This window comes from Gopherus flavomarginatus, chromosome 4 (assembly GCF_025201925.1).
Source record: "Gopherus flavomarginatus isolate rGopFla2 chromosome 4, rGopFla2.mat.asm, whole genome shotgun sequence".
NCBI classification, from domain to species: domain Eukaryota; kingdom Metazoa; phylum Chordata; order Testudines; family Testudinidae; genus Gopherus; species Gopherus flavomarginatus.
In genome coordinates this window covers 147,560,145-147,585,260 of record NC_066620.1, presented here as the reverse complement: position 1 = coordinate 147,585,260, position 25,116 = coordinate 147,560,145, and the positions used below count along the sequence as shown (strand labels likewise).

Genomic DNA, 25,116 nt, shown 5'->3' with positions numbered 1-25,116 from the left:
TTCTTCTCTCTCTCCAGAACTCTCATATCTGCCATGTCTTACAGTGTGGTATTTACAACAATGCAGATGCCTACGAGGGAATACAAATCTAACTATATGCATTTCAAAGTTCCATATGGACTATAATTTGTAATGAGGTACTACAGATCCCAGTACTCATTTCCTGAAGACTCCATTGGCTAAGGCTTGTAAGTCTTACTATGCTTTGAAAAACAAAGTGTGCTGAGGTCCAGGTGACAGCTTTGTAAGAACCTATCAGAGGCCTGAGCTCTTTCCACTCAGGAGGCAGCCAGTGATCTATGGAAGATATGTGAGCTTTTCAGGAAAAGTCTTGCCTTTTGCTTTGTATGCTTCAGATATCAAGCATCGATCTACCTTACAACTGAGGATTTGGAGATTCTCCTTTCACTACAGAGTGGTAGAGAGCGCATGAGTTTGATTTTCGGAACTTTTCAGTTTTCGACATATGTATCCTCACCTCTCTTCTGATATCCCGTTTCTGTGCCATCTTATCTCATAAGGCTATTTTTGGGAGAATGAAAAAAGCACAACATCCTGAAAAAGTGAGCCATACTCGGGGTGAATGCTGCGTCAGTCTTCAGGGCTCTGTGGAATGTGCAACTCTAGGGTACTATAGAGAGGGATCCCTGTTTCAAAATTCTTCTTGACATTATGATTACGATGAGGAAGGCCAATTTGATAGCGAGTACAGTAACTCCTCGCTTAACGTTGTAGTTATGTTCCTGAAAAATGCGACTAAGCAAAATGATGTTAAGTGAATCCAATTTTCCCATAAGAATTAATGTAAATGGGGGAGCTTGGTTGAGGTGGTGAAGTCAGAGGGTCGAAGAGTGTGGGATATTTCCCAGGGAATGCCTGGCTGCTAAATGATGAACTAGCACTCGGCTGAGCCCTCAAGGGTTAACACGTTGTTGTTAATCTAGCCTCGTGCTCTACAAGCCAGCACAAATGGAGGGAGAGGAGACAGCATGTTGGACGGAGACACACACCATGTATGTGAGAGAGACAGAGAGAGATGCATATTGCCTCTTTAGGTACACTGACCTACTCTAAGTACATTGCCTTTTAAAGTAGATCTGCAAGCTGAGACGGCAGCTGCTGCCAGGAAGCAACCTCTGTCTTGAGCCCTGTCGTGTCCTGCACCCTGCTCTAGAGAGATGGGGAAAGCGGGGGGCAGGAGCAGGGGGACACCCTGACATTAGCCCCTTTCTTCCCCTGCCCTGCACAGCAAGCAGGATGCTCCCGGGAGCAGCTCCAAGGCAGAAGCAGCACATGGCAGTGGGGCGAGGGACTGCTTAACTGCTGGCAACTGATAGCCTGCTGGGCGGCTGCCACACAGGGAACTTAGGGGAGCAGGGAGCTAATAGGGGGCTGCCAGTCCACCTTGTTTCCAAGCCCCCACCAGCCGGCTGCAATGGGCTGCTCTTTCTGCAAGCAGTGGACAAAGCAGGTGGCTGCCAAACGACGTTATCAGGGGGCATTGTGCAACTTTAAACGAGCATGTTCTCTAACTGATCAGCAACATAACAACGAAACAACACTAACCGGGAGACTTTAAGTGAGGCGTTACTGTAGATATAAACAGACCAAAGAGGTTGAAAGAGCAGACAATACTAAGTATAGAACTGACAAAACTAAGTTTAGGGTCCAGGCTGGAAATTATGAGCAGGTGACAGGCAGGATTGTTGTGCTGCTTTCAGCAACCCTTTCACATGACAAATTAAGGACAACAGATTACCTAGATAAACTCTATTACTGTTTCCTTGGGTTTTAGCTCCAGATTAAGCCCAACCTGTACCAACTCCAGTAGGGTTCAATTTTGAGGATTTGTACTTGAATATTTTGGATATTATCAGTGCTTAAAACTGAACCAATTTCTATAATAGTTCTTGTTGGTAGACGCTTTCTGAAGGAAACGAGTGGACTGTTACTGCTTTTTCCAGGTTAATTTTCACTTTTCGCTACACAGTTAATCAAATATTGTTTTCCAGGTCTGTATACAAAACTGGACCCCTGGTTGACGAGGTCCTGCAGTAGGAGCATACAGGGCCCCAAGAACATGCTCATTAGTTACAACAATCTCTATTGTTAGGGAGCTATGAGGATGACCATGTCTTGCTCCTTTTTGACATATTATATAGTTCTTATGAGAAGAATCTGCATCACTCAGAATAAATGTCTTCTAGACTATTTTGCAAGTTTTTTATCTTCACTGTAACTCTGCAGGCATTTAGAAAATTGTTCATATTCCCTTTGGTCCCGCCTGTCTGTTTTGATTAATGTGAAGAAAGGGAAGGCACACAGTTGTTTGCAGGGTCATATATATGGTAGAGTTTCTAAAGCTCTGGCTTCCTGGTTTCTCCTTCTGAAAATAGAGGTGTCTCGTTCCCCATGGATACAAGGCCACTATTTGCTTGCTCAGCACTTTCCAACATAAATAGAAGGCTTCATGATTGAAATTCTCTTTCGAATGTCCATGTGCTGATGACATTTCCTTTGCACAGGGAGCCTCAATGGATAAGATGATTTTCTCTACTCACTTGAAATTTTTTTTTTTCATAATTAAGGCAGTAGCCATAGATTTCGGGACTGAGTCTCACTGAGTCCACAGTAGGTAGATTTTGCCAAAAATTCCAACTGGCTTTACAATCTTAAGGTGGTAACTAGTTCAACAGAAATTATTCAGTCCACTTAAACCTGGTCTACTAGGACTCCAGCTAGTGTTAAAACTGGTTTTGTTAAACTGGTAAAAGTTTTGGATACTGGCCTTGAGAGTAAATCTTTAGATGACGCAACCAGGGCTATAAAGTTAATCAGAATTCTTTGCTTTTTCCTACTAGATTTCCACTCATGAGAAGATCTGCATCACTTAGAATAAACCTTTCCTTGTTAGCATGCTTTGGAAGGCTTTGCAAGTTTTTCATTTTCTCCATGACTCGGCAGATGCTTACATTCTAAGGTGCAGGAGGAGGAAGAAAATCTGGGCATTTTGACAGCTTCGAACCAACCTAACTTTGTAGTATAGACCAGCCATGAATTTGTCAAAATGGCCAGATTTTCATTCTCCTTGTGCACCTTGCCTGTAAATATCGCTAGTAGCAAGGACATGGCTAGAGCTCCTAGGTGCTATAGTAACACAAATAATAAATAAAGATAAACTATAGAAATTTAAATTAAGCCAAGAGGCAAAGAAAGGGGTGAATATTGTGTATTTAGGAGGGTCCAACTCAGCTTGTTCCTGTCCTGAGGATAAATATGCCAGTTTAGTATCCACACCTGTGGTAGAGAACTGTGTGGGGGAAAAAACTCAAGGCATGGACAGAGATGAAAAAAATATGGGAAAGATCCTGAGGGGCACATGTGAGCTTCTGTGCAACGGAAAAGAGCTAGGAGTTTAAGCAGTGCTAGTTCTAATAAGGAAAAATCACTGGTTTCTAAATGGGGAAAGTTCCATGTGCCTACTCTTTCTTGAATGGAGAAGCCATGTGATTACTGGGTAATAAAATTTTTTACTTTCATTCTACTGTTAAAAGCATTCTTCACTGTAAAGTACAAATACAGGTGCCTTTGCCCATTATGATTATTTAGGAAGTGTCTATAAAAGAGTATTAAAAGGTTAAGAATTTGACATTAACTGAGACTAGTCATTTGAGATATTGGATTCTATAGCTGGGGCCTTTTGTTTCGAAGCGTAACCTTATCACCAGCCTCATTAAATTTAACTGTAGTACCCTTGTTTTCCTTTTGTTACAACTAGGGCTGTTGATTAATTGCAGTTAACTCATGCGATTAACTAAAAAAAATTAATCACAATTAATTGCAGTTTTAATTGCATTGTTAAACAGAATACCAAATGAAATTTATTACATATTTTGGATGTTTTTCTACATTTTCAAATATATTGATTTCAATTCCAAAACAGAATACTAAGTGTATACTGCTCACTTTATATTATTTTTATTAGAAATATTTGCACTGTAAAAATGGTAAACGAAAGAAATAGTATTCTTCAATTCACCTCATAGAAGTACTAGAATGCAATCTCTTTATCGTGAGAGTGCAACTTAGAAATGTAGAATTTTTTTGTTTCATAAGTGCACTCAAAAACAAAACAATTCATAACTTTGGAGCCTACAACTCCACTCAGTCCTACTTCTCGTTCAGCCAATCACTAAGAGAAACACATTTGTTTACATTTAAGGGAGATAATGCTGCCCACTTCTTAATTACGATGTCACCTAAAAGTGAGAACAGGTATTCACATGGCACTGTTGTAGCTGGCTTTGTGAGATCTATACGTGTCAGATGCGCTAAAGGTTCATATGCCTCGTCATGCTTCGGCCATCGCTCCAGAGGACGCTTGTTAAAAAAAAAAATGGGTTAATTAAATTTGGGACTGAACTCCTTCCTAAAGGAGAATTGTATGTCTCCTGCTCTATTTTACCAGCATTCTGCCATATACTTCATATTATAGCACTCTCGGATGATGACTCAGCACATGTTCATTTTAAGGACACTTTCACTGCAGATTTGACAAAACACAAAGAATGTATCAATGTGAGATTTCTAAAGCTAGCTACAGCACTCAAGCCAAGGTTTAAGAATCTGAAGTGCCTTCCAAAATCTGAGAGGGACAATGTGTGGAGCACGCTTTCAGAAGTCTTAAAAAAGCAACACTCTGATGTGGAAACTACAGAACCTGAACCACCAAAAAAGAAAATCTACCTTTTGCTGGTGTCATCTGACTCAGATGATGAAAATGAACACGCGTTTTGGCCTGTTATCAAGCAGAACCCATCACCAGCCTGGACATATGTCCTCTGGAATGGTGGTTGAAGCACAAAGGGACATATGAATCTTTAGGACATCTGGCACTTAAATATTTTGCGACGCTGGCTACAACAGTGCCATGAGAACTTTAAGGTGACATTGCAAACAAGAAGCGGGCAGCATTATCTCCGATAAATGTAAACAAACTTATTTCTCTTAGCGATTGGCTGAACGAGAAGTAGGACTGAGTGGACTTGTAGGCTCTAAAGTTTTACATTGGAATAGTTTTTTTTTGTACATAATTCTACATTTGTAAGTTCAACTTTCATGATAAAGAGATTGCACTACAGTACTTGTATTAGGTGAACTGAAAAATACTATTTCTTTTGTTTTTTACAGTGCAAATATTTTTATTAAAAAGTAAATATAAAGTGAGTACCGTTCACTTTGTATCCTGTGTTATAATTGAAATCCATATATTTGAATATGTAGAAAACATCCAAAATATTTAAATAAATGGCATTCTATTATTAACTGTGCAATTAATTCATGATTCATTTTTTAATCGCTTGACAGCCCTACTTACAACTTATAGTAACTGTATTTAAAAACTGAATTCACATGTGTACACCATGGAAAATACTCTCATTCATGTCCCTACAGTTTAAAAATATAGTATTTTTCATGCATTGTTCAACACAGAGCACATGGTTGGTACTAAATAAAAAATAGTTTTTGATCTCCTGTTACGATATGCAAAAGTCTAATACATTACACAGTGGCTGTACAGTAAAAAGCGCCGTGACGTTTATACCGTGTGCTGACTTACACTGGCACATTATGGACCTGATTTGGCAAGATGCTGAGTGCCTTCAACTCCCACTGACATCAGTGGAAATTGAGGGAGCTCAACATCCTCCAGGATCAATCCCTACGATCATGGAGACAAGTGGATTCATAATTCTACAGTATACGTAATTTGGGGTGAAATAGATCTCTGTTTTTCCATTAGTGATTTACATGTTTATGTGCAAAGTGAGGAAGGTATGAAGCGCTCTGATTTGGATTTCAGATGAAGCTAATTGAAGTATATTCCTAAGTATTATTAATTACACAATATAATACAAACAGCAGATAAAGGGGCAATCAATACATCCCACAGATGGTAAAGCTCCAAAGTATTTCTCTTGCCACTGGGACCAACCCAGATGGCAACTTCAGGTGATCAACAAAAATTTTGTCTCTCAGTATAAATTTAAAGAGAGAGAGCGATCTGTCCGGACTGTAAAGATTTAAAATCTGCTTTTTTCCTCCACTTGTATGAAAAATGGCATACCAAACAAACACAAGGAAGGCTGTAATGCAAATGTTTCCCTGTGACTACATCTTTGATGTACTATGTTGCTAGGACTGTAACAAGAAAGATAGTACTGTTGCATAAGACACCCCCCCCAAAAAAAGTGAAAAAAAAGTTACAAATACAATATCTTTCCATAAACTTTACTATATATGCAACATATTATTTTTGTGAAAAGACAGACAGTTTTCCAGTCAGATTCAATATAGAGACTTTGCCATTAGCACAATTCACGTTTTGTAGATACAGAGTCAGTTAATTCATATTTATCAGAAGTCAAGATCAGGTCAGCATAGCCACATATCTGTATGGTTATTTCAAGAATTCTAATAGTAGAAATAAATAGCTTTTAAAAATACCTTTAGGCATAACTTTTTTACAAAATTTTCTGAATGGCAAAGTAAGGGAGATATTCACTAATTTGTACTGAATGACGTTATTCTTTTTCACCATCATCATAACATACTGAATTCTATTTTTTTAGAAATACTGACTTGAAACGTACCTGTGCTTTTTCCTTTGTTTTAATAACGTGGGAGATATGCATTACTATTTGTTTCCGGCGCTGCCCACAGTGTCTGGCATAAGTTTTTCAGATAGAAGAAAGCTATGGTCTCTGGAAATAGGGCCATATCTATCAGTAGAGCAACACAGATTTACACGAGCAGGGGATATGGCCCTTTTTTTCTTAGGGATTTACATGTTAACATTCTCATTACTCCAGGGCTGACTGTCAAAAGGGAAAAGGCAAGGGAACAGAGCCAGAGAGGACATCAGCATGGAGTCTGAAGTCAGCAGAGACCAGAGGTAGGAGGAGAACCAAGCTCTACGCCAGACATAGGAAGCAAAATGAGGAATCTGGGAAACAGCAGGTGACAGCCACAGTGAAGGGAAAGGGAAAAGAGATGCCTGGAGTGTATTTCAAAAGAGAAGGGGTATAGGGAAAAAGGAAGGTTGGATGTGACAGGAGATTGAGAGCAGGAGCCAAATTCTGCCATTGTAGCCTCCAGGGCCGGGGTGTAAGGTGCGAGAGGAGACAGAGCTGAGGGTGAGAGCAGCTATGGAAGATGAATCAGAACAGAAAGCCTATTTCCAATGAAAGAAAAGAAAAGATCAGAAGATAATGAATTACATACTTCAGCCAGTGTATTAGGAGTGGAGCAGGAGGGAGCAGAGAGGGGGTAAAGGGTAGGCAGCAGAGAAAAATAATGTTGCTTAGAGTGATGCCAGTGATGGAGGGCTTGGGAGGCAGACAGTGAGGGGATAACGTTGAGAGAAATGTTGTCAGAAATGAGGAAGAAAAGGAAGAGAAGGGGTGTAGATGGGGGAGAAAGAGTAGCATCAAATGAGATGGGTGGGCGAAAGGAGGCTGTGGAGGTCAAAAAAGCATCATGCTGGAGAGTTAAGATGCAATAGAGATCATTTGCAGAAAGGTGCAAAGCGGTTAAGGAGGCAATGGCAACAGATAAAACCAACAAGAAAAGGAAGCATGGTGGGTGACAAGTGGGAGGCAGAGGCAGAGGCAGAGAGAGAAGAGGTGAAGGAACAGAAGAACACAAAAGAATAAGCTCCAAAATAAAAAGGTCAAGCAGCCCAAATATACGGCCAGCCAGAACCAAAGGATCTCACCTTCGAGGCCCGACGTTGCTCAGCACCAACCAATGTCTCCAGCTTGGTTTCTTTTCATGCCTCTCGTCTGCCCTCACAACTCTGGCCAGGGCCGGATCCAGGGTTTTTGCCGCCCCAAGCAGCAAAGAAAAAAAAAAAAAAAAAAAGCCACGACTGCGATCAGCTCATCCGCTGCCGCTTCAGTCTTCTTTGATTGCATGAGGCCTTTGTTTGCAAAATCCATGGGGGCACAGCACTTTTAAATGATCTGCTACAGAAGACTAAAGGGACTGACTGAAATTCCAGCATACAGAAAGGTATGAAGAAAACTGCAATGTATTGGTCTATACAAGGAGGTGCATAAAGTATTGGATCATAATTTGAACAGCTAACATAAAATGTTTTCATGGTTCTATTTTCCTGCAAGGTGACTTATATCCAGCAGTATGAGGATTAATGGATATGGAGGCATGAGAAACTTACTACGATGTTTATTATTAGAGTATCAGCTTGACATCCTCCATACTAAAAGTGTCCACCTCCTCACAAAAATTAATATTTAACTTCTTCATGAACTATGGTATTTGACAAAGGAATTGATATCTAAGTTAAAAAATGAGACACTGTAGCCCTAATTTCATTGGACATATTTTTATGAATGTTCTTTTTTTTTAGTGTAGTAACTAATTAATCATATGCTAAATTCTGAAAAGCCTGTACTAGTTGCTAATTTACAGACAGCTAGAAAATGCGGACTCAGGCTAGTAGGTCCATACAAGTAATTCAACTTGCTAATTACTCTTTCAGAAAACTAAGGCTGCCAGCAGCCATTCTAACATTTTGCTAAGTAGAGTGGAATATAACTCATATATTATCTCATATATCATGTGAAACAGGATGCCACTCAACTAATGTGACAAACTAAGTAGCTGGGAAAACAAATTAAAAACTAACTGATTTGTACAAAGTTTTGAGGGGGAAAATATAATGCTGTAGCAACAGAGGGTTTGGCTGATGATACATTTAAGTGTAAGCAGCGTTTAGGGAAGTTGTAAGGAAGCATTCACCTCGTGTGAGCGATAAGACAGAATTCAAACCTATGAGCACTTGCACAGGAGAATTTCCACTGCCTCACTAAGCTACTGCATTTAAAGAACTATGCACCGCCTCAGACAAATAAGATGTGGTATGAACTGGCAATCACGTGCATATAAAAGCATGAGAATGTTCACTGCTCCCCTAAGATACTACACTGAGATCAAGAATCCTGGAGGCTGAAGTTCTAGGATCCACAGAAATAGCAGCATCACTGCAAGCTTCCCCACGTTGTGCTGCAGGTGTACTTCAACCTGCATAGATGGACCAACAAGGGTAGGAAGGTAGTGATGTTTCCAAAGGCATTTATTTTCTTCGGCTACCAATTAGAGCCAGCTGGTGGTATTTGTGATGAGAACAACTGTCCTAAAAATAAGAGGGGTTGTTTTTAAAACAAATGGATCTGCTACTGAACATTTCAGGGTGTGTCACTACTAAGTCAAATGTCTTGTTTTATTAACACAGTTAAACTCTGGCAATCCATCCTGTTTAGGTGAAAAAAGTATACTTCTGCTTTCCCGTCCCATTTTTTTAAGATACAAATTACTAACACATTACCATTGGGAAAAGAAACTAAATCTGACTAATTATGGACATGTTCTTGTATTTACTAAGTAGACTTTTGAATGAGGCACAAGAAACAAAGCAAAGCTACACAGCTTATTCATCGAATACCTGCAGTAACAGTTTCCTGTTACTGAGAGGTTTCCTTGAAATCACTCCACAAATGCACTGCAACCATAGGGCAAAAGAAAATGACTTTTCCTGCTCTGATTGCCCACATGAACTTTTCAAGAAGGTTGTATTTATTTACCATTGCTTCAACAGTGCTCTTTTGACAACTGTCCTGTCCTGGAGAGATTGCAAAGTCTATCTGAGGTTCTCATATGGCTCCCATCACTGCAATATCTGAGAAGCTCACTCACTTTAATGGCTTAATTCTCATAACAGTCTGTGAGGCAGAGAATTACTAAATCCCCATTTCACAAATGGGGAACTGAGGCATAAAGAATGACTCTCCTAAGGTCACACAGGAAGTCTGCGGCATAATGAAGAACTGAACTCAGTTTTCCCCAGTCCCATTGTTTAGAGCAGTAGTCTGGACTACCCCTCTCCAGGGGTGCTGGAACAATGTGTATAGTGGGGATGCTGAGAGCCACTGAACTAAACTGCAAACGCTGTATATAATGCAGGATGTGGGGTGGCAGCACACCTAGTTCCAGAAGCTATGCCCTTCTTTTCACAGTGGAATCAATCTAAAAATGTAATACTAATTTCAACATTAGAAAAACAAAATGTACCACAATTCTTAAAGAGATAATGTTATGATTAGAAAGGCCCAAAATCTGAGATACATTTTGTAAACAGTTACAAGAGAATTAAAGGTATGTAATTTGTCAATGATCATAATTTTAAAAAAAGTCATCGCTAACAGTCCAGGATATGTGAACAATCCTACAATAAAGCAGTATGTGAACAAATGATGGAAAACAATTTTGTTCTTTGAAAAAAGACATGTCCAGTATCCATGTTGTTAATAGACAAAAAAAGAGGTGACTCATACTGTGAATAATAGAGGGCTTATTATTTATTTGTAATATAGTAAAGCCTAGAAGCCCAAGCCAAGATGTGAGGTACTGTATAAACTCATAGTATAAGACAATCTGAAAAACACACACAATTTAAAACAGATGAGAGACAAAGGACATAGCATAGCACAGGGGTCGGCAACCTCTGGCATGAGGCTCGCCAGGGTCAGCACCCTGGCGGGCCGGGCCAGTTTGTTTATCTGCCATATCGGCAAGTTCGGCCGATCGCGGCTCCCACTGGCTGCAGTTTGCCACTCCAGGCCAACAGGGGCTGTGGGTGGTGTGAGCCCAGGGATGTGCTGGCCATGGCTTCCCGTCACCCTCATTGGCCTGGAGTGGCAAACCACAGCCAGTGGGAGCCGCAATCGACCGAACCTGCCGACGCAGCAGGTAAACAAACTGGCCTGGCCCGCCATGGTGCTTACCTTGGCGAGCTGCGTGCCAGGGGTTGCCGACTCCTGGTCTAGATAATACCTAGTCCTGCCTTGAGTGCAGGAGACTGGACTAGAAGACCTCTTGAGGTCCCTCTTCCAGTCCCATGACTCTATGATCCTACAGATACATTGATGTACTGTGTTTGAGAAGAGTGAGAACTCTACCTGCTTAAAACTTTATAATGTAACTAAACCCTTGGTATTTGAAACTAAGAGCAGAGAGCAACCTTCTCTCCATTTCTGCCCAGAACCCACCTCAGTATGTACTGAACATAAAATGGCAGATTCATTATTTACATTTCTATAACATAGAAAACCAACCACCAAAACTAACTAACCCAAACTCCCTGCTAATCAAAAATGCCTTCAAACTTCCCAGAGAATTCATGTTTCCCTGAAACAAACTATAAAAAGTTTCAGCCCCGAAGTATTTTTAAGAGGAGGTTATAAGGAGGTACTGTAACACCATACCATTTATACATCAAATATCCTCCCAATCTCAGTCTCCCAGGCCTCATCTGTCTCTTCACTGAAATTCTTCTTCAATTGTGACTTCTACTGCGAAGCCCCGCATCCCCGCCTCATTTTTCGGTCTTCTAGATTGTAAACTTTGTTAGGCAGGGCCTGCCTTTATAGCATTATTTTAGCACCACATTGCTGGAGTGAAATAAATAATAAAACTGGAAGGAAGAGGCTTACAATCGAATGATTAATGGAACCAGTATCACCAGTGCACTAATACTTTTCCTACTCACATCATATCTCTGCCCACCCTGTGCATATAAAATGGTGAAAAGGAAAAATTAGGAAATGCAAAAGACGGACCCAAATCCTCTCTCCCTGAAGATCACAATCTAGCTCAGGCAACATTTCAAATATTTTTACCAATATGTAAAATATTTGATGTACCAATAGCTTATTAACAACCAGGGAGGATCAAGAGGATTCCTTTAAAACTCTAGTATACAGCTATTGTTTACAACAGTATATTCCTCTAGCTGAAAGATCTCTTCTTTTCCCTAAACTAAATCCAAAGAGAAAACTAATCTCCTGATTTAGAGCTGACAGCTGGTACATGCATAATTAAAGATGACCTAACATAGAATGCTCTCATTTCTGGCATATAATCAGACTCTTAAGGAAAGCAATTATCAGTAGGCAATCTTTTGTGTCAACAGAGATAGGGATGAAACATTTCTCTGGTCATGAAGATTTTGTAATGATGTTGCATATGCATTTGCAAATACTTTAGCACCATTATAGATTAATCTCAGTCATCTCTGAGAAAGATCTTTGTCACTTCCAGACAACTACAGTACCCAGCCTTACTATGATGAAGGCTTACATTTGCAGCACAAGCACAGCAATCAGTGCTTGAGAAATGGTCCAAGACATCAAAAATCTTTTCAGTGCTCTGCCACGCCATTTCCAAAGAACCGAGGTACCTTCTATATACACATTGCCCTGTCCGTGATTATGTCTATGGCCTTACCGCCTTCTACATTATCCTGGCACTCCCTATCCCCTGCCCTTATTCCACACTGTTCTCATTGTCCTCTTCTGTAACTCTTGACTTTGTGTGTCCTTGTGTGCTATGCCTTATGCTTCAACAGACTGCCAACTACCACGTGCTAAGAACCTTCGCCTTCTTCCTTCAAATAACCTCCCGAAAACCCATCTGTCCCATTAAGCAATCCAGCTGTAGTGACCACTAGAGAGACACTGAGTTTGTTTCATATTGCCTCAACACTCTGTTTTCCCTGCTTGTGACTCTATAGGTTGTGGACTTCTCAGGCCAGGGATTTTGCCATACTGTTAATGCCTTGTTAACATCCTGTCCTGTATAATTGTGCTACTAGGCTCATATAGCACATTTTCCTTTTGGCTCCCAAAATGCTCCTTTAAGGTTGGTGGGCATTATTATCCCCATTTTACAGATGAGGAAACAGATGCGGAGAGTAGTTAAGAACCTTGTGTGAGGTCATACAGAAAGGCTGTGGTAGAACTGAGTGTAAAGGCCAGATCTCCAGTTTTATCAGTAGACAACACTGCCTCCCTGAAGTAGTAACATCTCCCTTACAACCTGAAAAAGAAAAAAAATTAACTTAAGCCTTTAATAATCCCCCCCTCTCCCTTCAACACTATTTTTTGTGGAATCCAGAAAGGGTGTCTGGAGAAAGAATAAGGAATTTAAACACATGGACATTCTAAAAAGGGTCTCGGTGGGGCGGGGAAGTAAAAATAATTTAGAAGAGAAAAGCCTAAGAGTGAGATGGTTTTCCTGATTTTGGGGAAGCTGGGGTTGTGAGAAGCATTATAAACCACATTAAAATACAGCCCTCCCACCCATTTTGCCCTACGAAAGAGCTGCTCTTAGGATATAAAATTACTTTAATATTGCAGTGAGAAAAGTGTTTTAAAAAGAGTGACTTATGATAATGGCTTCTCAAAGCAAAAGTAAAGCTGCTTTTCCTGAGAATAGGGCTTTATAGATGGGGAACTTCACAATGCCAGTGGTGTGCATTTTACTGCATTTCACAAGATTTCTCATAATTTAAATTCCTACATACTTATGTCATACATGAATAAATGACCTTATTGTTCAGAACGTGTCTTTATACGAACATCTCTGCTGTTAGGACTAGTGTTATTTTGCATTTTTTTCCTTACCAAGTCAGAACAAAAGTTTCTTCTACTGCAGTTTTGGGAACTTCATGCAAATGTCAGTTTTTACACATCAATCGTCAGTTTAACAACATATAATGATATATGTAAGAGTAACACTAATATTATGGGTCGACTTTTTAAAAAATAAATCAAAGCTTATAGACAAGTTTCTGTTAAGGCAAATTTCATGGTACTGCATCACCAAAAGTGTTAGTAATAAGATTACAATACTGAACTGTTAGAGGGCTGAGTTCAATTAACTACAGACAGTTTCTTCCACAAGGCATATTTATTTATAAATCCTTTATACAAGATACAATAGCAGCAGCCTTTTTAAGAGCAGGAGGAAGGGTATGGAACCATTTACAGAACAAAATAATTTAGCGTGAGATCCAAAGATGATTCAACGTGCTCAATTTCTCTCAGGAAGCGAACATTTTCTTAAGTCAGAGGAATACTTGTTAGTTTCTTTCTTCTTAAGGCACACATTCACTTTAGTTCTCTCTCTACCCCACCCTCCACAACAGTGGTATTTAGGGTCCAGTCTCGCAGCCCTTACTCACCTTGAGGACTTCTGTAGGACTGCTCATGTGAGTAAGGGCTTCAGGATCAGCTCCAGAAAGAGGAAAACACCACAGCATATGTAGCTATGGAGGCAGGAACAAAGGATTTTAGAGAGAATGAAGGATGAGGATTGCTTTGCATAACAGAATGCAAAGACTACATTGGGTATAAGCCACATTTTAAAATGTGGAAGGATTACTTCATGAGATTGAAATTGCGTGATAGAAAAATGTTTTATTTGGAAGCTTACTTCTTATGGACCTCTGCAAAAATATAAATATGTACAGTATCCAAAAATGGCAGCTTTCTGGAGCTAAAATACCGTATGTGAGGCATGTTAAAGTACAACATTTTTATAGACATACAGAACAACACAGAGGTCACATACGAGAGGTGCTGGAACAATTTGTGTAGTGGGGGTGCTGAGAGCCATTGAACCAAACTGTACATAATGGAAACCACTTCAAGCCCAGGGCTGCTGCAGCACCCCACGTTATCTAGTCCCAGCACCTCTGCCGCATGTACAACTGTATACATCTATCCATGCAGATACAGAGATACAAAGCAATACATATTAGTATAAAATAAAAAATGTTATTCCAACGAGACAAACATTCAGATTAGATGTATTTATGCTTTGCCCCCTCCCTCTCACCTCTACAATATGCTGTGTTGACTAGCTTCACCTACTAATTTAACTAGTGTCATGTCCCATGTAGGGCACCTTCTTTGTAATGATGCTCCATTGCTTTTTCTTTGACATGTTCTGTGGTTTTTATGTTGTACTTTTATGGATGAATTTTTAGGGCAGAATTCTGCTTTGCAGTCATAGCCATACAACCTCCACAGAAGCCAATGGGGGATACATGAATGCAAATGATGAATTTGGTCCTTATTATTAGAGCTGGTCAAATAATGCTTGACACATTTATTATACAAATTGTTTGTTGTTTGATTTGTTTTAAGTAATGCATTTACCTCTGCTTAATTGTGCCATGTTATAAATGACTCTGGGTTTTTTCATGCCATTTAAAAAAGTACATTATTAAACTTAAATGCTTATTTCTTTCTCTGTAATTCCCTCTCAGACCCGGTTCTTACAGGTAGTGCAGTTCAGTTTTGCCAAATAACTTGGCTAATATTTACACAGCTTAAAACCATAATTACAGGTGAAGAATGATGAATATATTTCAGTAACAAATAGAAAACTGTTAGCTGAGTTGTGCTGTGTGGACATTGTTCTGCTATTTGGGAGGGTAGCTTCACATCAGAGGTAACATGCGCATCAGAATGCTGGAGAGGAGTTACTGAGTGTACTCCCAAGTTACTGTTTACAGCAGATACATTCAATGAGAGTTTTAATGAGCAGGCAGGTGGAAAAGACCTAATTAAGCAATACAAAGTTGTTAACATTTTACTAGAAGACCCAAGCAGACTTCTGCGCCACAGAAATGATGCATGTAAACTTTGGGGGAAGTGCTGGCCTTATCTTAAAGCAGCTCTGTCAACTTATTCAAGAAATGGCATTAAGAGACAATTTTGGAGAAAGCTGGGAAGTATATTTTCTCAGCCTAAGGTAAGGCAATGAAACAGCAGCAGCTAGTAGATGTTTGTGCGGACATGGGGTTATGTTCAGCAAAAAGATTAGAACAGGAAAGTAGCCTGTACAGTACCTCAAAAAACCCACTTATTTCCAACCCTGCAGCCAGTTGTTCTGTAATATCTTCTGCTTTGTGCTGACAACCTTTTTTCCCTGCACACATTCAGACACAATGCCTTCAGATCTGTCTAAGTAATGTAATTTACTGGAGTGGAATTCCCTTGATACCTTCTGCAGCACTCAGTGACAGTATCATTTATTCTCTACACTGTCATGCTATGACACTGATACATTGGCTTTCATCCCTCATTCACTGCAGAGTGTGCAATTTCACCTTTCATTGTGTCCTTTTGTAGAGTGCATGTACAAATTTACTCCATTCATCCCTAATTACAAACCTCTACTGAAATACTCTCATTAGATTTATATTTCTCACTCCAAATGTCAATCTTATTTGAAAATTCCAATTTTCCTGAAGATTCATCCATTAGCAATAACCTCTAAAGCATTCCTTAACTGAATGCTTTAAACGCGAAACCAACAGAGCAGAGATACATCATTATAGTACATCTCCATTGCTAATGTTTTCTATTATTCAAGTAATGTAATAATGAGCACATGACCGGCCAATTCTATACTTCCAGCACATAAAAGGTGTGAGCTAATAATCAACTGGTAAGTCAGAGTCTGATCATACTGTATCACTGGGTAGCATTTCTAAGCCTTTGCCATTCTGTACGAGCGTGTGGGAGGGGCATCACAGCCTCAGTATGATCTGCCACCACCTCCTTTTGCACCTTTTCACAGCAGCTCCAGTCCACGACAAGGTGCAACAAGGCAGGGGTGGTTATAGTAAGTAAATCTTTGTGTGCTAGAAGATCATTCTTGGGCACTTCAGCTTGGCTTGGTAGGCCAGGAACTTAAGCACAAATTTAATGAATTTATGAAAAATTCTGCTGGTAAAAGTTCCTGATTGCAGATGCGTTTGCCATGGGAAGGAAAGGGAGATTTAATAGCGAGTCTTGCTGATTTCCGGATGTCAGTGACCTGCAGTACATCCTAACAGGTTACCGACCTTCAACCGAAGAACTAGTCTAGTACATTCTCTGATAGTAATTTCAATTCAAGTCCTTCACCTGCGACTGTTCAGTTTGGACAGTCTATACAAGAAAATGTGGGCAGATTAAACAGGGAAGTGGTAACACTAGAAAGGATCCTTCCTACTTCCAGGAGAAAATACGGTATTACCACATTTAAAAAAAAATGAAGACAACTACAGTGTTTACTGACTCTTGTACAATGCATCCTACCTGCCATTACTAAAAATATCATCTGAGCAATATCTACAGAAAAGTAAATATTGTATCATGCTCATCGGAAAGCACTGAATCAAGTGAGAGAGATCTCAGCATATGATACAGACTTTCCTGGCATTTTCTTCAAAGCAATTAGATATGACCTCATCTATACCAGGCTTAGCAGCAGAAAGAAAACATTTCTACATCTGTATCAAATAGGGAGAATCCATAAAAAAAATGACAACAAATGTTCCCCTGTTTGTCAGCTTCTGGTCACCTACAGGATTAAGACACATAGATAATTATAACAGATGTAATGTAATTCCCTGCAGAAAACACTACTACCACAGAAGCTAATTACTCCTGAAATTTTGCCCATTCCCACTTGAAGTACTTAAAACCTTGATTATTGCATCAACTTTCTTGCCTTTTGTACTGTATATCAGCCGGTACTACAATGGATGTGTACAGATGCTACAACAGAAATATGCATTTAAATAAATAGGCAGAGATGAGGAGGTAAGCGTAGAGTAATAATGACACACAACACAGTTCTGCTCCTAAGAGAAGGGTGAGCTGATTTAATATTGTGTAATAACTCCCCCCTCCCCCACCCCCACACCAGACAGCATCAATAATCCATGGAACAACTGTGTGTGGCTTTAAGTGCTTGCACTATACCACATCCTCTATACTTCTTGGAGTTACATAGCTTCTTAAGTGAGAAAAGGCTCTGAAGGAGAAACTGGCTTCATAAAGAGACAAACATTCAGGAGCATCTTTACTCACATTTCAAGAATCATATCAAACTGAAAAGCTAAAAATGCACAGACACACTCATTCTTTGGAAATGCCACAGCTACTTAATGAGTGAAACAGGGACAGCACCAGATAAGAGCCCATAAAGTTATGAATTTCCCTGTAAATGCCGACAACATTTCTCTTTTGTGTTTTTCTTGGCCACAAGCTGACATGCTATTAATTAATGTGGCCACAGTAGATTTAGCAGCTCAATAAAGGTACATTTTAATTAATTTAGCAGACCCTTTACCAGCTGTGGCTACCTGGAAAAGCTACCAAGCCAGCAGTTACCAATGCTATCACCTTATAGTGGAAACAAAAGAGTTTTACATGCCAATGGTCAACATTAAGCATTCCTTTACTTGATGTTCAGAAGGCTGGCAAAGAGCATTTATATAAAAAAGATTAAGTTATAGATCAGCAGTTCAAGTTATACAATTGTGGCTTTGGATGGCTGATTTTAAAAATCCGTGAGCGCTTCACAGCTGCTTTTTTCAGATACAGGGACAATTCTGCTTCCAAAACACTTTCATCACCATCTCTTATCAGTCATACTTTGCTTTTTAGAATGAGAAAATGCTGATAGACTATTACATGAAGACTAACAGTGTAAGTAACTTGTCTGTCTCTCTCTTATTTCAACAAAGACACATTTACAAGTACTCAAATGTAGAACTTACCAGACAGAGGCAACGCTGCATGCAAGCCAGTCATCAGAGCTAACGGAATGATTCTGCTTGCTCTACAGATTCTGAATCGTCTGAGTCTTATTTTTAGTTGTACACAAAGGGCAATAAATGGAAAATCTTATTGTAACCACTGCTTTTTCTTGGCCACCCACACTTCCAACACCTACAGCACAAGTATACAAATGCAAAAAACCCAGTACTGATGGCTCATCTTAACAAGGGATGCAAAGTAGCTAAAAATCTATTGCATATTTTTCCAGTTTATATTTATGGTTTCATTGTGCTATTTTAACAGCGAGGACACCGATTATAATTTAGATAAACTGCAATGGGACATAAATGGGGTTTTCATGCATTCAGCGCATCTTCCATTCTTTGGTCTTATTCACTGTCTGGCAAACAGGTCTCAAATTTAGGATGGCTAACCACTGACCAATTTTAAAGTCAGTAATAAGGATGCCATCTGATAACAAAGGCACACTTCCTGTACTAGCTTTTTCAAACTAGTGATTTATAAAGGGGTTACTGATGGGCCTATCAGTGGGAAATTATCCTGATTATTTTACTTCAGAAAGTGGTAATTTTTAAAAAAAATCCCTTTATACTCATAATAGTAGTATTAGAAGAATGAGAGAGCCTGCTGTCAAGGATGATTTCATCATGCTTAAAAAATTCCACTTTACTTAAACTTGCTTTGCAAATTACTTTGTAATTTCATATATGGCACAAATCATAGCCTAGCAGTATACTGGTTCCATTCACCATTCTTCTCCGTACCTGACATTTTTCTGTTTACCCTGCACACATTTTGAACTGATACAAGTATGAGCATAACTATCACGTGAATACCTGCACAGGACTAACCCAAACTGACTGATTCAATCAGTTTAAAAATAAAATTAAATAAAATAAAAGCCCATTCAGAGCAGAATGTAGAAGAGAATCAGTAAAGAAGGTCTGGGGATGTGGGAATGAAAGCTGACAGTTTGTTTTCATTAACTACCTCACTGCTTGAAAATGCAAAGTATTATGGCTACTAAAGCATCAATTACAACATTCTTGCCCGAACTCTCTGCAAATCATAACAGGAAACACATGCAAGTAGGCTAGCAACCATTATTTCAACAAAATAATATTAAGACACAAAGCATCAACTCCAGAAAATGTGATTACCTAAGATTTCTCATTAACAACACACTGCACAAAACTGCCTGTCATCTTCTAGTAATTAACATGGAACCTAATGCACAGACAGCTGCTCTGAACATACCGCAGTTTACACAATACTGTTGAAATCAGATACATGCTTTTCTGGTGTTTTTATGTCGCAGGAACTTCTGATATGTGTTGTAAAAGCACAGGTATCTAAGTATTATGAAAATTGGGTCATACGCCACTGAGTCTCAACCACACCACCCCCAAGTCGGGCACTGGATGACTGTACACTGTGCTGCAAAAAGGGAGGGATAGATTTTAGCAGCAGTGAAAACAAAACTTTTATGTGGTGAGATGTATTTTAGTTTTTACTGGTTTAGGTTAGAGAAAGTTGATTTCACTGTCACTGTCTTTCAGTATTTTCTTAAAATGAATGACAAACCCTGGCAGGTACGATACTCTGTGGCACACGGGAAAGCTGCCAAAGGTACTGTCCCACCTATGGGGAAATGCTAGTTATCAGCGTCCCTGTGGTAAAGTGAAGCTTTATCAGGGCTGAAGTGAGAGCTCTGACTCAGGCAGGCTGACACACAGACTGTCACCTGCAACACTAAGAAGAAAAACTTCGTCACAACATTGTCACATGAATAGAAAGTAAATAAATCAGTAACACTTCACATGTATGCAGCACTTCACACCTCGGAAGCAAGACACAAACATTAATTAATGGCAGACAGGGAAGAGGTGTCAGAATAATTCAATTTTGGCGTGTTGTATCATATAATATAGAACACAGCTCTTCTCAAGCCTAGCAATTACCTCTAGAAAGAGTGTAAACGATATTTGCCTGAATGTAATGGCTCCATAGTACTACTTTTAACAGTCATCAAATGAAAAGGGAGATGGCTGTTTCTTCCAACTATCCTGCCATATTTTCAAGCTGTTCCAATCAGCATTGTACCAGGGGCTTTTGGTTCACTCCCTCTCCACTTTATACTTTAATGTATAATTGCTGCCTGGTGTGTATACACTTCATATTTTCCAGATTATATTATGGAATAAGACATATTTGCATCAAATTTATTTAATTTTTCAAAATAACAAAAACAAAATGTATAGCCAATATTTCCAGCTTTATCAGACTAGCCAGTTAGTGGCATGCTGGTTCCTGTATCACTGCTGTGTAACAGACAAACTGTAGGGAAAAGCAGTGGAAAAAGCCCTTCTACCTTAAGAAAGGCTCTCAACACTGACAATTGCTTCTAACTTTAATCCTCTACCAGACCATCCCCACCCCCGGAAAGAAAATTAATAAAATCTAACAAACAAACAAACAAATAAATAAATAAAAAACGTTACCCCCCAGCAGAGTTTTGACCCCAAAAAGGCAGAAATACCAGAGACTCCATGGAATCCACCAGGGACTTTCCTAATGATTTTAATGTGGAAGGTGTTCAGATAAGACAGAGAGAGAGTACAGTACTCTCCTTCAGACAACACTGCCCAGTCATGTGAAAGTAAGTGTGCATGAATACGTGGCCATCTTCTCCACATATTAAGGCCCAAATTTTCAGAAGTGCACGCCTGCATATGTGCCTGATCTGTGCATGGACAACACCTGATATGTGTGCCCCAACTGGGGTTACATGTATGCACAGCTATGTAAGTGCACAAACCCCTAGTTCTCATTCATACACTGAGTGTTACTTACATGCAAGTCAGATGTGCACTTTTGAAGAAGTGAGCCTGATGCATAGGCTGCGGAGCCGGGAGGATGAGGGGGAGAGAATTTGGAGAAGGAGGCTCTATGTATTTTGCCGCCCCAAACAAGGCAGTCAGGCGGCTTTCGGCTGCACGCCAGTGGGAGGTCCGCTGGTAACGTGGATTTGGCGGCATGCCTGTGGGAGGTCTGCCAGTCCTGTGCCTTCGGCGCACCTGCCGCCAAACTGCCACCGAAACCACAGGACTGGCAGACCTCCTGCAGGCATGCCGTCGAAGGCAGCCTGACTGCCACTCTCACGGTGACCTGCAGGCTGCCACCCGCACACACTTGGTGTGCTGGTGCCTGGAGCCGCTCCTGAGGGAGGCCCACCCATTCCATGGTCTGATCATTTTAAGCATGTAGGTGGAAAACAGCGTTGCCACCTGGCTGATTTTTGACCAGCTTGGATGGTTTTTCTACCCTCTTGCTGGTTGCTGGTCAAGAGATGCAATTTGCCCAGGTTTTTTAGCTGCATTCATGAGCAGTGATCTTGTATCTAGTGTCCACGCACATTATGGCTAGGAGCGCACTATGGCCAACATCCGGGTTCCCCTCACCTGCCAGCTGCCAAAACTGGAGCAGCTCCTCTTAGCACTGGGAAACAGCCAAACCTGTCACTCAAAAGTGAGACTTACCACTAGGGAGAGGTAAAGTAAGGAGGGGGCGAGGAGGCAAGGGCTTCTGGAAGAGAACGGTGCCTGAGAGGGGAAGAGGATGATCAGATGGGGGACAAGGGCTTCAGATCTATGCCTGCCCCTCATCTCTCCTCCACACACTTTAAATGCCCTGGCCTGATGTGAATATAATAGTTCTACAGTCATGTAAAATACAAGCACTCAAGAAGATTTTTTCCCCATGAAATATTTCATGGCATATGTTGCACATCTGAAATTAGAATCTGGTCCCCAATGTTCAGTGGCACAAAGACTACATCTCTTCTTACCTACTATCATGACAGTTGAGATCAGCTGGGCTGCTCTTGGTAACAGTACAGAGGGGATATGAATGTCTACCACCTAGGTGTTCCAATGGTTGAGTTGTCACCTTTGGAAGTTTGATTTCCCTGTTCGTCCAACGAAGGCATGTGTTTTTTGACCTGTAGACAGACAATAAAGCCTATCTGTTTTCTCATTATTTGGGTGACAGTAGGTGTGTGACAGACATTTAGTCATCAAATGGCGCACTTCACATTTTAAAATTAATTTACATCTGCCCACAGATTGCTGATGGGCAGGTTTTAGAAACCTAAAAATTAGATTAAAAAATACTTTATTTAAGAGAACAATCACCATCTATATATTACAGAAATGAGTTTCTATTTGATTTTGTTTAGCTCAAACCCTTTAAGAGGCTTACTGAACTGTCAAGACAAGAATTTGCATAAGTAGTATAAATTCAGGCAGTCCATTATTCCTCAGAATGCCATTGATTGGTATCTTATTTTTCCTTCTTTTAAAAAGAAATAATGAAAAATCAAAACAAAAAAAATGTAAACTTAGCACTTAAATTTCAGTTCAGAATGCAGCATAGTTCCACGGTGATGTCAACAGGACAGCTGTGTAGCCACAGCCTAACATTGCAATTCCAGTAGCATCTGATCAAAGCCCTTTTATGTTACACATTTGTTTTGTGCCATCAGATAGCGCAATGCAACATAGTATGAGCTGTTTAGGGATGAAAACAGCCCTTCCCAACCTCCCTACTCCATCACTGTATGTAGGTTTGTGAACGATGGCGTAACATTAATGAATCAACTAAAGCTTTGACTCTGCATCAGAATCTACTAGTGTGGATCCAGATGCAGGTTTGCCCTAAGCCAATAACCCGCTGCTTTATGACATTGCAATTAGCCATACTTCTTGGGAGAGGGCCTGTGTCTTTCTCCAAGTTTTGCATGGTCATGAGCACATTGTTGGCAAGAAAAAAATATAAAAGGATTTTACAACATTTTTCAAATCCATGTCCCATTTTTCAAGTTAAGTTAGTGCTCCAACACTGCTACACTGTCAGAATGGAGAATACTGATTAACCATGGAACAGGCAGCAGCGTGATAAACATTCCTGTGTACCTCAGCTATGACCAGGGGATGAAAAAGTTTTTCAGTCATGTCCATTCAGCTCCTGACTGCTCTTTTAAATCTGTCACTTAAGGTGTCATCTTTAAGTTAGTTCCTCCATCATGGATTTGCAGAATTGAGCATTCAACAATCATGAGGAAGGCCCCAAAAGTCATGAGAAATTTCGAAATAACAATATCTGTATTCTTTCTGTTTGCCTTGTGGCTTTTAAGCCTCCAGTGTGCAAGTTTCCAAGCTTTTATTTCTGCAGCCAAAAGGACTAGAAATGTACTTTTTTTAAAAAAAGAAAAGAAAAAAAAAGAAAAGAAAGCTGAGACGCTCACAGTCACATGACTCCAGGTATGGTATGAAAAACACCAAATATTGCGAGACTCATGACAGAATTGCAAAAGTCTGTAAGTAGTTTGCATCCACTAGAAAATGAACAAAAGTCACCACCTCATGTCACACAGGCCACTCAGCACTTCTCTGATGATGACGACGACTTTCACTCACTACCAGCCTGGGCTAGAATTCTGTGACTTACCAAAGCTCTATTTACCATCTCTTTCAGCCAGCCAGCATCATCTTTCATTTTCCTAATTCTGTGATTTTTTTTGTACAATCACTTATTTTGACCAACCGCTCTCCTTCCAGATCTTGGGATATACTGACAAACACGTATTATGTGTCTCTCTACACACCAATTTACTTCCCACACTTCTCTTTTTTTACACTAATAGTTGCATATGTGAAAATGTTCTTTCGACAATGGATAGTTTTTTAAGAGTGCAGCCACAGGAAAGTATTCAGCTGTATTTACGCTTTTCATCTACATAAGCAGGTTAGGTTTCAGTTTTTCCTGGTTCCAATGACTCCTATGATAGCCTGTTTTTATTAAGACTATACTATACTCTTGGCCCTGTAAGAGAAATAAATGTGCCTTCTTTTACTTTGATTTTTTCCAGACACTCCCGTCTCTCCCATGATTATGGTAAAATTCGTACCTGTGTCTTTAGCTTACTTTATACCTAGTATGTTGAAACATTCAATGCCATAACAGCATGAATACTGCCAAGAACAGAGTAAGATTTAAAGTCTCCTGATGGGGACACGAGTAGCGAGGATGGCAGATGTCCTTATACAGACTACAGCAAGTCCCAGACCTTAGGCCAGTATGAGTTTTCATTCCATGGATTCCCTTAAGGTTTTTCTGGTAGAGTTATTTGACCAGCTGCTAGTTGTCACATGTTTGTATAGAGAGGAGTGTGGATCATAAGCAATGCAGGATCCAGCCTTATCAAAAGGAGCTGCATTGTTGCTCCCAAAAATGAGGATGAGCAAAAGCAGGGAGCATCTTAACAGGTACGAAAGACCCCAAAATGTCTTCAGTTGATTACTAAAGTGGACAATGTACTTTATTAGCCATTATAGGTCTTCATTTCCCCTTTTTGTTCATTGATACAAGATTCTAATGCATAACTGATGAGGGGCATTGGTAAAAAATACAAAGATCAGATGTACAAATTTGTCTCTATGGGTGGGTGTGTGTGCCTTTCCTCAAATTGCACTAAAGCACAGCCCACGTACTAGCCAAAAACACCCCTACCCGGCATTTGGTTTGATCAACAAAGAAATTAACGGGATAA

The 25,116-nt window shown here is 40.0% G+C and overlaps 1 protein-coding gene across 6 annotated transcripts in view; it reads right to left on the bottom strand.

The window, feature by feature from the left end:
- The window catches only part of BACH2 (BTB domain and CNC homolog 2), a 258,650-nt gene that overhangs the window by 80,577 nt on the left and 152,957 nt on the right, over positions 1-25,116 (bottom strand). The window contains exons 1-2 of one of the 6 annotated variants that reach the window (XM_050949251.1): positions 23,480-23,633; positions 22,354-22,506 (exon numbers count right to left, since the gene is read on the bottom strand). The exons of 4 other annotated variants lie outside the window; for them this stretch is intronic. The gene's annotated coding sequence lies outside the window, so the exon portion shown is untranslated. Of the gene's footprint in view, positions 1-7,777; positions 7,878-22,353; positions 22,507-23,479; positions 23,634-25,116 lie in introns of those variants that run through there. One more of the 6 variants, XM_050949252.1, reaches the window with a different exon arrangement.